This window comes from Canis lupus, chromosome 5, assembly GCF_003254725.2.
Source record: "Canis lupus dingo isolate Sandy chromosome 5, ASM325472v2, whole genome shotgun sequence".
Taxonomy (NCBI): Eukaryota; Metazoa; Chordata; class Mammalia; order Carnivora; family Canidae; genus Canis; species Canis lupus.
In genome coordinates, this window is record NC_064247.1 from 48,002,248 (window position 1) to 48,015,501 (window position 13,254).

Genomic DNA, 13,254 nt, shown 5'->3' on the forward strand with positions numbered 1-13,254 from the left:
CCGACTTGGGACTCGATTCCGGGGTCTCCAGCATCACGCCCTGGGCTGAAGTCCGCCCTAAACCACGAGGCACCCGGGCTGACCCCACCTCCTACTTCTTTTCTTTTTTTCCTTTCTTTCTTTTTTTTTTTTCCATAGTGCTCAAGGCTTTACTGGAGATTAGGCAGGGCTGGGCAGGGACCACCCCGGGGGAGCAACACGGGCACACCAGGTCACACCGGGCTTCAGGGCAGTGCTGGGGAGCTCAGGGCCAGGCTCTGCCGGAGGGGTAACACCGGGGAAGGAGGAAAATTGCTGAAGTGGAGAGCTGACGTCAAGGGCCTTGATGAAAATAGGGTTGGGAAGGAGAAAAGGGGTTCAATAGGTATTTCATGGGGACAAAAACTGTAACAAAGGGCAAAAAAGCAGGACACCTGTTCTGGTACACAGAGCAAGCACAGCTCCAGCTCCTTGCTGGCATCTCCTCCCATGCCCCCCTACTTGTCGCCCCACGTGGCAATCTTTAGAAACAGAGGGCCTGGGACCAAGCGGCTGGACTTCATGTAGGCACAAATGCTCTTCAAGCCCTCAAAGGGAGCCTTGACTCCTTCAGGTTGGGGAGCGCGTCCAGGGAAGTGGGCTCAACTATGCGGGGCAGGTCAAGGATGTCGGAAACCGGGAAATCCACGTAGGTGAGTTTCTCCCCTGCAAACCAGGGCCTCTTCCCCAGGAGCTGTGAGTAGAGCTTCATCTTGTCAGGGTTTGCCTTCACGTACTCAGGCTTCAGTTTCTCAAAATCAGGGCTGTAGCAGATCCTGGCAAAGTATATGCGGTGTCATAACCTCATTCTCCAAAACGTCCACACGAATCTTCTCCTCTTCCGTCTCCCCATAGGTTGTGTTTGCGAGCAATGTAGCGAAGGATGGCGTTGCTCTGGGTGATCTTGTGAGCCCCATCAATTAAGTAGGGCAGATTGGGGAAGTCCAGGCCCAGCTTGAATTTTTCATTCAGCCACTGGCTTCTGTCATAGCCGGGAGTGTCCCCCATCGTGTACTTCTTCTCCTCGTAGTGCGAGTCGAGTCCGTGTACTCCAGGAGCAGGTGGGCGGCATGCGCCAGCCTGCGAATGTTCCAGTAACCCAAGATCATGACCATGGTGCCGGATTTTTGCGCTGAGTGGAGGGCCCTCCTACTTCTTTCCATCTTCAGGTCTCAGGTCACATGAACTCCTCCAAGAGGCCTTCCAGAACCCTTTCCTTTTTTTTTTTTTTTTAAGATTTTACTTATTTATTCTTGAGACACACACACACAGAGAGAGAGAGAGAGAGAGAGAGAGAGAGGCAGAGACAGGCAGAGGGTGGAGCATCAAGATGCTCAACCTCTGAGCCACCCAGGGTCCCTGATTTTAATGTGTTCCATTTGAGTGATTTTATTAACAAATGTCGGAGAGGCAGAGGAATTTCTTAAAAAGACTATGTGAAAACATGATTGCAGCCATTTAAAAATTTAGAGAAAGAGTCCCCAGTAGAGAAACTGCTCACTCCCCTTTGGTGTAATGGGGCCAAACTCTGGACAGTCTAGTTAGCAACTGAGAAGTTAGCAGGACGGACATCCTGATCACAAGTCTGACGGTTGTGGACTCTCTGAAGATAGAATCAGTAGTCAATCCATGTATACTGCAGAGTAGCTTAGCTGTTAAAATACCCATAAAAAACATTAAAAAAAAAATTTATTTATTTATTCATGAGAGACACAGAGGAGAGAGAGAGAGAGAGGCAGAGACACAGGCAGAGGGAGAAGCAGGCTCCACCAGGGAGCCCGACATGGGACTTGATTCCAGGTCTCCAGGATCACACCCTGGGCTGAAGACGGCGCTAAACTTCTGAGCCACTCAGGGTGCCCCCCTCCTTTATTTTTTTCTTTTCTTCAACTCCGGTCATTGCCTTCTCCCTTGCTTTCACCCCACAAGCAGGACACTCTTTGCACATTTACCTGAATCTGAGCTCCCCAAATTGCACTTCTTTGATCCCAAATAAACATTTCTTTGCCTTTCACTGTGGCTCTTTATTTTGAGGTTAACGTGCTCTTCATGTATTCCACACACATTGGGCACTACTGGATATGGGTGCATGGCTTCTTAGCTGTATAACTTTGACCAAGTCAACCTCCATCTGAGCCCTGCAAATCATGCCTGGGGAGCCCAACCACCCAGAACCCCTGCCTGAGCTGCTTGGCCCACCCTTCCTAATTTCGGAGATAGCCAACATCTAGCAAGACACAGAATGCCACCAGAGTCCGGGGTGGCAAGTCTGCTCACTCACTCCTTCCCTCCTTCTACAGAAGGGCCTGGTACCTACTAGTTGAAAGTCTGGGTACAGGAGAAAAATCTGTGAACAAGAAGATCAGATTCTTGCCCTAGCAAGGTTATAGTCTATATTCTAGTGGGAAAGTGGAAGAGAGACATTCCAAAACACACAAAATTGAGTTGAATGGATATGTTCAGGTTCTGATAACTGAGAACCAAATCAAGAGGGTGATAATACAGGTGTGTGACTCCCTGGGGAAGAGTTCTGAGGGCAGCCCTGGTGGCCCAGCGGTTTAGCTCCACCTTCAGTCCAGGACATGATCCTGGGATCTGGGCTCGAGTCTCACATCGGGCTCCCTGCATGGAGCCTGCTCCTCCCTCTGCCTATGTCTCTGCCTCTCTCTATGTCTCTCATGAATAAATAAATAAAATCTTAAAAAAAAAAAAAAACATTAAAACCAAATAGGACAACCAAGTGGCATAAAAAACCCCCAAACAACTTGAACGTGAGTTGTGGTTGAAGGCAAATCCATGAGCTGGAGCAGCATGTTAAGTGACATGGTAAGGATGTGGGCAGCGCTATTCTGAGGGATGGAAACCAAACAGGACAAAGGACCTCGTTTCTTTAAAAAAATACACCAGGAGAAAAAAAAGGGGTGTGGGGCAAAGATTAAATCTCAGTGTTTAAATTGTTAAAAAGAAAAAAAAATGTTAAAAAGACATCATCAACAGTCACTAAACTCTACCTTTGAATAATATACTATTTGTCAATTAATTGAATTTACATTTTTAAAAATTTTAAAAATTTTTAAAAAGTGAAAAAAATAGAGTAAATTAAAAAGTAATAATTCTCTCTCTCTCTCTCTCTCTCTATATATATATATATATTTTTTTTTTTTGGTAGAATTTTATTTGTTCAGGGGGAAAAAAAAAGCAAATAAATAAATAAGTCAGTCAGTCCTAAATAACGTATTCTAGAGAAGAACAATTCTTCCTCTGTCCTTCAAGATCTTCCAGCTAGGCTAAGAATTCAGTTTCCAGGAGAAAGATTAACAGGAGAAAGCTCCAGTTTCACTCTGTGCACAGGGATGCCCAATAATGAGATGAGACCTAAAGGAATGATCCACACGGGCAGTTTGTATGCTTTTTAGACATAGGGATAATACACTTGTGAGGACTTGATAGGATAGAGAAAACGGATGTTTGAGAGTAAGGATTTTTTTTTTTTAATTTAAGTTCTGGGATCCCTGGGTGGCTCAATGCTTTAGCGCCTGAGTTCAGCCCAGGGCCTGATCCTGGAGACCTGGGATCGAGTCCCACGTGGGGCTCCCTGCATGGAGCCTGCTTCTCCCTCTGCCCTTCTCTCTCTCTGTGTCTCTCATGAATAAATAAATAAAATCTTTAAAAAGTAAAACAAAACTAACTAACCAGATTTGTTGCTAAGCTCTCTTAGCTTTAAAGTTCCTGTCTCTGGTGGTAAGGATGTCATTTTACTTCTTAGTACAGGGAGAGTACCTTTCACATGGGAGACTGGTTTCATACTTTCAGGAGGACAGAGGAGGGTCTGAGTATCCTTGCACCAGCTATTTCTAAAGTAACTTTTATTCAAAATAATCAATATGTCAAAGGGGCACGTTTCGGGAGGCCTGCCCTTAGCCCTAGGAGATGAATTGTTATTACCTGAAGGCAGTGTGTGTGTGTGTGTGTGTGTGTGTGTGTGTGTGTAGCCTGTTTAGATCCTGACTCAAACACAGAAGAATACCCAAAACAGGAGAAAAAAAAGGAAAATTTGAACATGGGAGTGGATATTTGACTTAACTGACTGAGCCACCCAGGTGCCCCAACATTCCATTTCTGTTGTTAACTTCCTTGGCTGTAAGAAAGAACATTTGGTGCACTCCACTGGTTGGAATATTTTCTAATGCTGTATTGCTTTTTCCTGGTATTTCTTTCTTTTTTTTTTCCTGGTATTTCTTTTATAATTGTATGAATGGAGTTGAGTGGAGAGGTACTTGGACACATCCAATTGCTATGGTTATAAAGAGGTAGACAGGTAATGCAACTGCCCAGAGTTTTTGAGGCCAATAGATTAAGGCTAAGAAGTTTAGTTAAGATTCAGAAATAAAAGCCCACACCAGATTAGTATGAAGCCCAGCTGGGAGGGTAAGAAAACCTCAGGACATGTACAAATCACTTTTTCTGGCGTGGCGACATGAATGTTCCACCACTCTCCCTGTGGCTTTGGACAGTCTCAGGGCCAAGTCCTCTGCCCATGCGCCCACCTGACAGTGCAGGAAGGTGAGGGAAAAGGCCTTGGCCCTGACCTACACTTTGTGGTGCCCGAGTAGCTTTAAGACAGACTACCCAGGAGGTTTGGGCAAACAGGCTGAGCAAGCGGGATCACAGTGATGACCAGTGCATCTTTGAGTCTGCCCAGCTCTTCAGACTTGACTGGCCCAGTCAGGATAGAAGATTTTGCCTGGTTCCAGTTGGATTACCAAATTGACACCCCTCTCACAGGCCAGGGCAACCTTAAGCCTGAAAGGAATGCTGAAGAAGGGGCGCCTGGGTGGCCCAGTTGGTCGAACATCTGCCTTTGGCTCAGGTCGTGAGACCAGGATCCTTGGATCAAGCCCTGCATCAGGCTCTCTGCTCTGTGGGGAGACTGCTGCTCCCTCTATCGCTCTCCCTGTCTGTGTGTGCACATGTGTACGTGTGTGCATGCGTGCTCTCTCTGTCAAATAAATAAAATCTTAAAAAAAAAAAAAAAAGAATACTGAAGAAAGCCAACCTGGAGTTCCAGCTGAGACACTGCCCTTCCACTTATTCTGTTCGGAATGCCCTTCCTCACCCAAATTCTGCCCTCCGTTCTAGGTCAATCAACCTATTTGTCTTCCCTTATTCAGGCACTCATCACTTTGCACAGCTACAGTTTACTTGGAATGCACCGATGTCCACCCATAAAGCTGGCTCCAGATTCAGGCTGTTGGTTGAGATCACCACTTTACCAGCTATGTGACTTTGAGTAAGTTAGGTACCGTCTCTGTGGGGCCTTTTAAAAATTTTTTTTTTTTTTTATTTACTTATGATAGTCACACACAGAGAGAGAGAGGCAGAGACACAGGCAGAGAGAGAAACAGGCTCCATGCACCGGGAGCCCGACGTGGGATTCGATCCCGGGTCTCCAGGATCGCGCCCTGGGCCAAAGGCAGGCGCCAAACCGCTGCGCCAACCAGGGATCCCCTAAAAATTTTTTAAAAGTAGGCAACATAGTACCTACTTCATGGTGTTGGGAGAATTTGAGATAATTCAACTAACGTGCTTTCACAGAGCTTAGAAGTCAGTAATACATGCACATTGCAAAAGTTTGTTAAATATAGGAAAGTACAGGGACGCCTTGGCTGGCTCAGTCCACAGAGCATGCAACTCTTGATCTCAGGGTCATGAGTTTGAGCCCCATCTTGGGCATAGAGCCTACTTAAAAAATAAAATACAAGAAAGTATAGAGAAGCAAAGATACCTCCAACAAGTTGATGCACATTCTTTCAGATTTTTCTATGCATACATGTACTTACATAAAATACTAACCTCTTACACCAGTGACCTTTCCCTCTTTGGGGATTTTGGTAAGATTTGAGTCAAAAAATAACTGGGGAAGAAATATATACATAACTCAAGCTTTCCAGCTCTGTTTCCTGTAAAATTAAAAACATTATAGTACCTACCTCATAGATTGTGGCTTGAATGCAGCAAAACATGCAAAAGTTTTTAGAACTGTGCCTAGAACAGGCCTGGTAAGCCTCAAATGTTTGTTATTAATTTTATCATTTATTTCAATGCTTGGCAGGTTTTTCTTTCCCTTTGAAAAGGTGTTACTCTTTTTTGGGGGGGGGAGTTCACATTATTTCTGGGTAATAATTATTTTCATTGCTATTGTAAATGATATCCCTGCTCCTCTCCCCCATGTCTTGCTGATGTGTCGGAAAGTAGTAGCTGATATCTTACTGCTAATAGCTCATGACCTAGCATCTCCTGGGAAAGACAGATCTCACAAACAGATTAACATAGCGTGTTAATTGAAAAGATAAAGCTAAGCAGTGGGTTCTTTTTTTTTTTTTTAATTTTTATTTATTTATGATAGTCAGAGAGAGAGAGAGGCAGAGACATAGGCAGAGGGAGAAGCAGGCTCCATGCACCGGGAGCCTGATGTGGGATTCGATCCCGGGTCTCCAGGATCGCGCCCTGGGCCAAAGGCAGGCGCCAAACCGCTGTGCCACCCAGGGATCCCTAAGCAGTGGGTTCTATGAATAGTAGAGAAGGCTGTCAGCCAAACTTGCAGGGGAGGACTGGGGAAGGATTGTCAGAAGCTGTCAAGGGGACTGTGTCTTGAAGGGTGAGCTTTTTGCACATCTTGCTGCACTCCCATAATTGCTTACCTCTTCCTCAGTGGAGGTGCCAAGCTTGGGGGGCTCTGGCTCCTGCTCCCACTGATGTTAGGACTTCAAGTATTAGAATACCTGCCCTGGGAATAGAGACCCTCTCCCTTTCCTTTTCACTGCACTTCTTCCTAAATTTCACAGAGACCACCCTCTTCTAACAGCTAGCCTTGAATCTGCAGCCAAAAAACCCGAGGGATTGGTTACAGCTCTCCTTTGGGATGTAGTAACTATTCTAGCCTGGAGGATATATCCTAATCTACTAATCTTTCTCTGGAGAAGAATGGTTTCTATGGAGACAGGATATTTAATCCTACCTGTTATTAAAGATTCTGGTTTCCTGTTTCTCATCACAATTTCGGGGCGGGGAAGCTCCTCTGGATTTATGTAATAAGAGCAAAACATTTCTTCTGAACAAGATTTTCTTCTGCAGGCACATGAATCAGGTAGATGGAAGACCTGCGCCATCTCCTGGTCATGAGTGTGAGTAGCTTTCTTAAGACCCATTGTTCTTTCTTATCAAATGCAGGTTTTTCCTTTCTTTCCTTGTTGCTAAATCTGAGGCTCTGGGAACTTCAATGGGTGTTCGGAGAAGACTCACCTGAGTTAGGTTAATGCAGATTCTGATTCCTGAGGGTGCAGCTGCCTGCATCGGGATTCTGATGTAAACTGCTCACCGACCACTCAGACACAGTAACGATAATAGGATGAAGGCCCAAATGTAAAACAAATAATGGTTTTTAAAAATTGTTTTCTAATTATAAAGGAAGATTTTGGGGCATCTGGCCGACTCAGTGGAGCATGCATGAGACTCTTGATCTAGGGGTTGGGAGTTGGGTGTAGAGATTACTTAAAAATGAAATATAGTTTTTAAAGATTTTATTCATTTATTCATGAGAGACACACAGAGTGAGGCAGGGACACAGGCAGAGGGAGAAGCAGGTTCCCTGTGGGGAGCCCGACGTGGGACTTGATCCCAGGACTCCAGGATCAGGCCCTGAGTCGAAGGCAGACAGATGCTTAACCACCAAGCCACTCAGGTGTCCCTAAAAATGAAACATTTTGAATTTTTTAAAACCCCCCACTGGTTCATTAAAATGTAAAAGTTTGGGAAGTACAGAAATATTAAAGATGAAAATTAAAATCATATATAATCCTGACAAAAGCGCTAGTTTATCATCTTTTAAAATTTTTTTCAGTTTTGTGTCTGCAGTGCAAAATTTTCTTTGAAAATATGCATCATTTTCCTTTGGGTGGCTCCAAGCCATGTGGTATTTAACCATTCCCACATGGTTACTGGTGGGCCCTTAGGCTGTTTTCACTATTGTAAATAATAGTGTAGTATTGGTGTGACCATACATTTACATTAATCTTTGAGTACAACCTTGATTCTTTCCTTGGGGTATAATGGGAATGATTCTGGTAATAGAATCATTGTTCTATTCATTGCCAGTTCATTGTTTCCTGTTTCAGTACATTGGCCAGAATTTCCATAACATGGAACTGCATAGATGAAGGGAGTCAATTCCTCTACAGTCTCCAATTAGAATCATAGAGACTATCCTTCTCTCTAATGTCTAATGGAATTTTTCAACTCGTATTTCCTCTCTAGGTATATTTTCTTCTATCTTTTGTTTCTCTTTCTCCTTTACCCCCAAGCTAAATTTTATTTTTTGCATTTTAATGACTTGTTTTTCATTATTAGCTTAATTTTAATGAAGAGGTTGGAATAATAGGAGAGCATGGTGAGGAAAAATATATATAGCCTTTTTTATGATGAACTATTATGTAATATACCAAGTTCAGTCCTATTTTATTGAGTGCCAGCTTGGTCGGGCACTAATTAGGCCCGGTGGGTAGGAAGTAAGTGGTGATCTAATTCATGACCTAGAGAGTAACATAAGTATGAAAATAATTACAAAAAATAAGTGATGGATGCACTAATGAAACAATGCTCAAGGTATAGATTTACTAATAACACAGAATTCATCTAAGTTTCCTATGTTACGTTATCCAATGAAGTGGGTATTACTCTTATCACCATCATTTCCAATTTACAGATGAGAATTCTAAGGCACAGGGTAACTTGCCCAAAGTCTTAAGAGCCAGGATTTGAACCTAGGTGTTCCTGCTCCAGAGTCCATGCACATAACCGTTAGATAATAATGTCTCTCTGTAATACCAAACAGGGAAGGATTATAACTTTGGAGGATCAAAAAGGATTTTTAAAAATGAAAACTTTCAACTAGTGTTAACTGAACATCTATTAAACTGCAAGCAGTGTGCAAAGAGCTGAATATACAGTGGTGAAAAAGACAGCCACAGTCCACGCCTTCATTAAGTTTGCAAACTAGTGGGAGAGCCATACAGTAAATAAATAAAACCACAAATGGATACATAGTCATATTTTATATAATGTGTGTGTGTGTGTGTGTGTGTAATGAAGGCAAAGAACCAAGTACTAATATAAAAATAATAGTAACAGGGGACACCTGGGAGGCTCAGTAGTTGAGCATCTGCCTTTGGCTCAAGTCGTGATCCCAGGGTCCTGAGATCAGGTCCCGCATCGGGCTCCCTGCATGAAGGCTGCTTCTCCCTCGGCCTATGTCTCTGCCTCTCTCTCTCTATGTCTCTCATGACTAAATAAATAAAATCTTAAAAAAAAAAAAAGGTAACAGGCCAAGGAAGGGGCAGTAGATGATGGTGGCAGCGTGCATGGCCTCTCTGAGGAAGTGACATTCAAGTCTGGAGCTGAAGTATGAGTTAGCCAGACACAAAAATGGGAGGAAATGTTTGAGTACATGTCCTGGGGGCAGGAGCTTGGGGCAAGAGGGACTGAAAGAGAGATTGTGATAGAGGGGAGATGTTGGTAAGAACAGATCATTCTGGGCCACATTTAAGAGAAAGGACTTATTCCAAGGTCAACGAAGGATTTGATGCAGGGGTGGAGAGGAAGTTACAAGGTCCTACAAATATTTCAGGATCATTTGATTCTATGGAGTATGAATGGAGAGGGTGAGGGGGAACTGGGAGAGAGTTAGAAGTCGGTCCAAGAACAGAATGGTGGTGGCCTGGACCAGGCTGGTGGCTCTGTACACGGAGTAAAGTGGACAGCCTGCAGGCATACATTGGGGCACAGCCCACAATTCTTCTGGGTGGCTTGGATGTTGCGGGGGACTTCTAAGGTTTTGACTTGGCCAGCTAGGTGGATGTGAAGTTGTCTACTGAGGTAAAGAAGGCTGGGGGTGAACAGATTTTGGAGGGGGTCACAGAGCTCTCAAAAATCCAGCTCCCAGAAGTGAGCTTTCATTGGAGTTCAACTGGTTCAACTAGTGTAAATAACATTCCTTTTTCAGCCTAATTCACACTCCCCTCCCAATTCATCCTCTCTTCCATCTCTAAAAGCAATCATAATCACCCCCAAATAATAAGCAGTATGACCTGTTGTCTGGAGAAAGGGGAGGGGCGAACTCTCATCCAAGGCTCCTTGGCCCTCACCCACTGCTCTTTTCTCCTCTTGGAGGCTCTTGTGCTCTGACTCTGGAAAATAATAAACTGTTCTCTGGTTGTTCACCCATGTGTCCCTTTTCTTGGGGGCATGTTAGATTTTTTAGTCTTTTTCCCTGCTGAACTCCCAGCCAGCCTTCCCCATTCACAATTAGTACATTTATCACCCCCTCTACCTCTATGTTATTTGCAAACCAAGTTCAAAAGGGAGTGCAGGGATAATTGGAACATTGGTGCAGTGATCTGGGATTTTCAAGGCGCAGAAATCTTGTTCTTAACTCTATTATTAGAGTGATTTCTTTCAAGGGTACGTAGGATCACAAAACTCCACAGATGAAAGGATCTCACAGACTCTGGAATGCTGAAAGGATGAGTTCTAGACTCTGTCCAGTGGCTGAGGGGGTCCTTCCTGACTTGGACCCGGTTGGTCTGCCCACTTATATTTTTCCACTTCTCTTCCCACACGTTCCAGTCACTCTTGACCCTTGATTGTTTGATGAATGCATCATTCTCCATTGTCACCTTGAAAATGCTGTTCCCATCACTCCTTGACCTGGCTACCTGGCTGACTAGCAGGGCTCCTGCAGCCCCTGCAGGCAGCTCCCATAACTCCCCGGTCTCCCTCTCTCAGAGCATCATTTTGCTCTATTTTACCTACTGCTTCTTTATGTGCCCCCAGTAAGCAAGTCGAGGACAGAAAATGGTCTTATTCAGTTTGGTATCTCCTGAGCCTAAAATATGGTCAGCTTTTATACTAATCTCTTTTTAAAAATTACTTATTTATTCATGACACAGAGAGAGGCAGAGACATAGGCAGAGGGAGAGGGAGAAGCGGGCTCAACTGCGGGGAGCCTGATGTGGGACTTGATCCCAGGACCCTGAGATCATGACCTGAGCCAAAGGCAGATGCCCAACCACTGAGCCACCCAGGTGCCCCTCTTCTAGCACTAAGTGAATCCCTACAATAGCAATTTGATTGAAAATACATAATAAAATAATAAATCCCAGCAAGTAGATTCCTCCAGAGTGCAGGTCCTAGAAGGGGGTAAGGACTGAAATCCCTGCTCAAGCCCTGAAACCCAAACATCCAATCTGGGTAATGAAAAAGCAGAGAGATTTCAAGGCCTGGTCATAATCAGGACCAAACCAACAGCCACGAGGATGAGGTTTACCTTCTTGTACTATTAACAAGCTGGCCAGGTGGGGGCACCCACATTCTGAGGCTCTGCTCGCATTGGAGGACAGGCAAGCTTTCATCCGAGCCTGGACTCCCCTGCCACCCCCACCTCTCCACCTGGTTCCCAATGAAGACTCGGCTAAACGGAACAGTTTTTTTTTTTTCTTTTTCTTTTTTTCTTTTTCCTGTTGGCGCGGCCTGGGGTTGCAGACACCCGGGGCTCGCAGCGTCTCTCGTGCGCCCCCGCGCGGCCGCCTCTGAATGCGCAGGCTGCGGCCAGGTGGAAGGGAGCAAGTTTGGGTGCAAGTGGCCCGGGTTTTCATTTCTTTCTCTTTCTCTTTTCTTTCTTTCTCTTTTTTATTTCCTTTCTTTCTTTTTTTCTCTTTCTTTCTTCTTCTTTTTTTAAAGATTATTTATTTATTCATGAGAGACACACACAGAGAAGCAGAGACACAGGCAGAGGGAGAAGCAGGCTCCATGCAGGGAGCCCGACAGGGGACTCGATCCCGGGTCTCCAGGATCAGGCCCTGAGCTGAAGGCGGCGCTAAACCCGGGTTTTCATTTCCAGCCTCTGCAGGTGGAAGGGAGTCAGCCCGCTACTGAAGCACGTGTCCTTTAGACGGAACCCCTGGCCAACCTCCCTGGTTAGAATGCTCGCATGGCCGCAGAAAACCAGGGATCCAGGGGAGGAATTTTTTTTTTTTTTTTTTTTTAAGATTTTACCTATTTATTCACGAGAGACACACACAGAGAGAGGCAGAGACACAGGCAGAGGGAGAAGCAGGCTCCATGCAGGGAGCCCGACGACGTGGGACTCGATCCTGGGTCTCCAGGAAACCACTGAGTCACCCAGGGACCACCCAGGGACCCCCCCCCCCCCCCCACCGGGGAGGGTTTTAAAGAGGGAGGAATTACATTTCAGCTCGGGATGTATACCTCCAAGGCTGTGAGAGAGGTCGCAGTGGTGTTTCCAAGGAGCCCTTGATCTCTCGCTCAGATCCTTAAGCCATACTGTATTGATGGAGCTTTGCCTTGTCAAAGGATCACAAATAATGGCTTCATGAGGCCTGTGCTTACGGCTGTGGCTTTCAGATACAGAAATCGCCTTCGGAGCAGTCAGGACTCTAAGAGGGATGGGGCTCAGGTGGGGTGGGGTGGTCCTCTAACTCCCTAAGGAGACAGGGAGCCCCTCTCCCACCCTTCTGCAATGGCTGGAAACAAGTGTGTTGTGGCCGCCCCACTCCTGAAAACAACACATTTTCAGGTGTTTTTTTTTTTATGATAGTCACAGAGAGAGAGAGAGAGAGAGAGGCAGAGACACAGGCAGAGGGAGAAGCAGGCTCCATGCACCGGGAGCCCGATGTGGGATTCGATCCCGAGTCTCCAGGATCGTGCCCTGGGCCAAAGGCAGGCGCCAAACCGCTGCGCCACCCAGGGATCCCACATTTTCAGTTTAATTCATGAGTCAGAGCTGGTCTGTCTGGCCTGGTTCTTACTTTCCCCTTCTGTAAACAAGGAGAACAATGATACCTATCCTGAGGTATTGTGATTCATCAAGTCATCTATCCCCCAATATTTCATTATGCAAAATTTCAAACATACAGCAAAATTGAGAATTTAACAGAGAATATCCCCCAAGATTGTGTCATTTTTTTTTAAAGAATTTATTTATTTGACCAGGGGTTGGGGTGGGGGTGTATAAGCAGGGGGAGAGGCAGAGGGAGAAGGCTGATGCTTAACTGAGCCACCCAGGCACCTCTAGCTTGTGTCGTTAATATTTCACAAGACTTGTAACACCCCCTCTTTATCCATGAACCCATCTTTTAAAAAGTGCATATCAAAGTAAATTGC

General features: G+C 45.2%; 2 pseudogenes; both read right to left on the reverse strand.

The window, feature by feature from the left end:
* Positions 1–476: 476 nt before the first annotated feature.
* On the reverse strand, positions 477–1,160 carry LOC112647136 (glutathione S-transferase Mu 1-like; annotated as a pseudogene).
* A 2,937-nt stretch (positions 1,161–4,097) lies between these two features.
* On the reverse strand, positions 4,098–10,742 carry LOC112647567 (phosphatidylinositol N-acetylglucosaminyltransferase subunit P-like; annotated as a pseudogene).
* Positions 10,743–13,254: the final 2,512 nt, after the last annotated feature.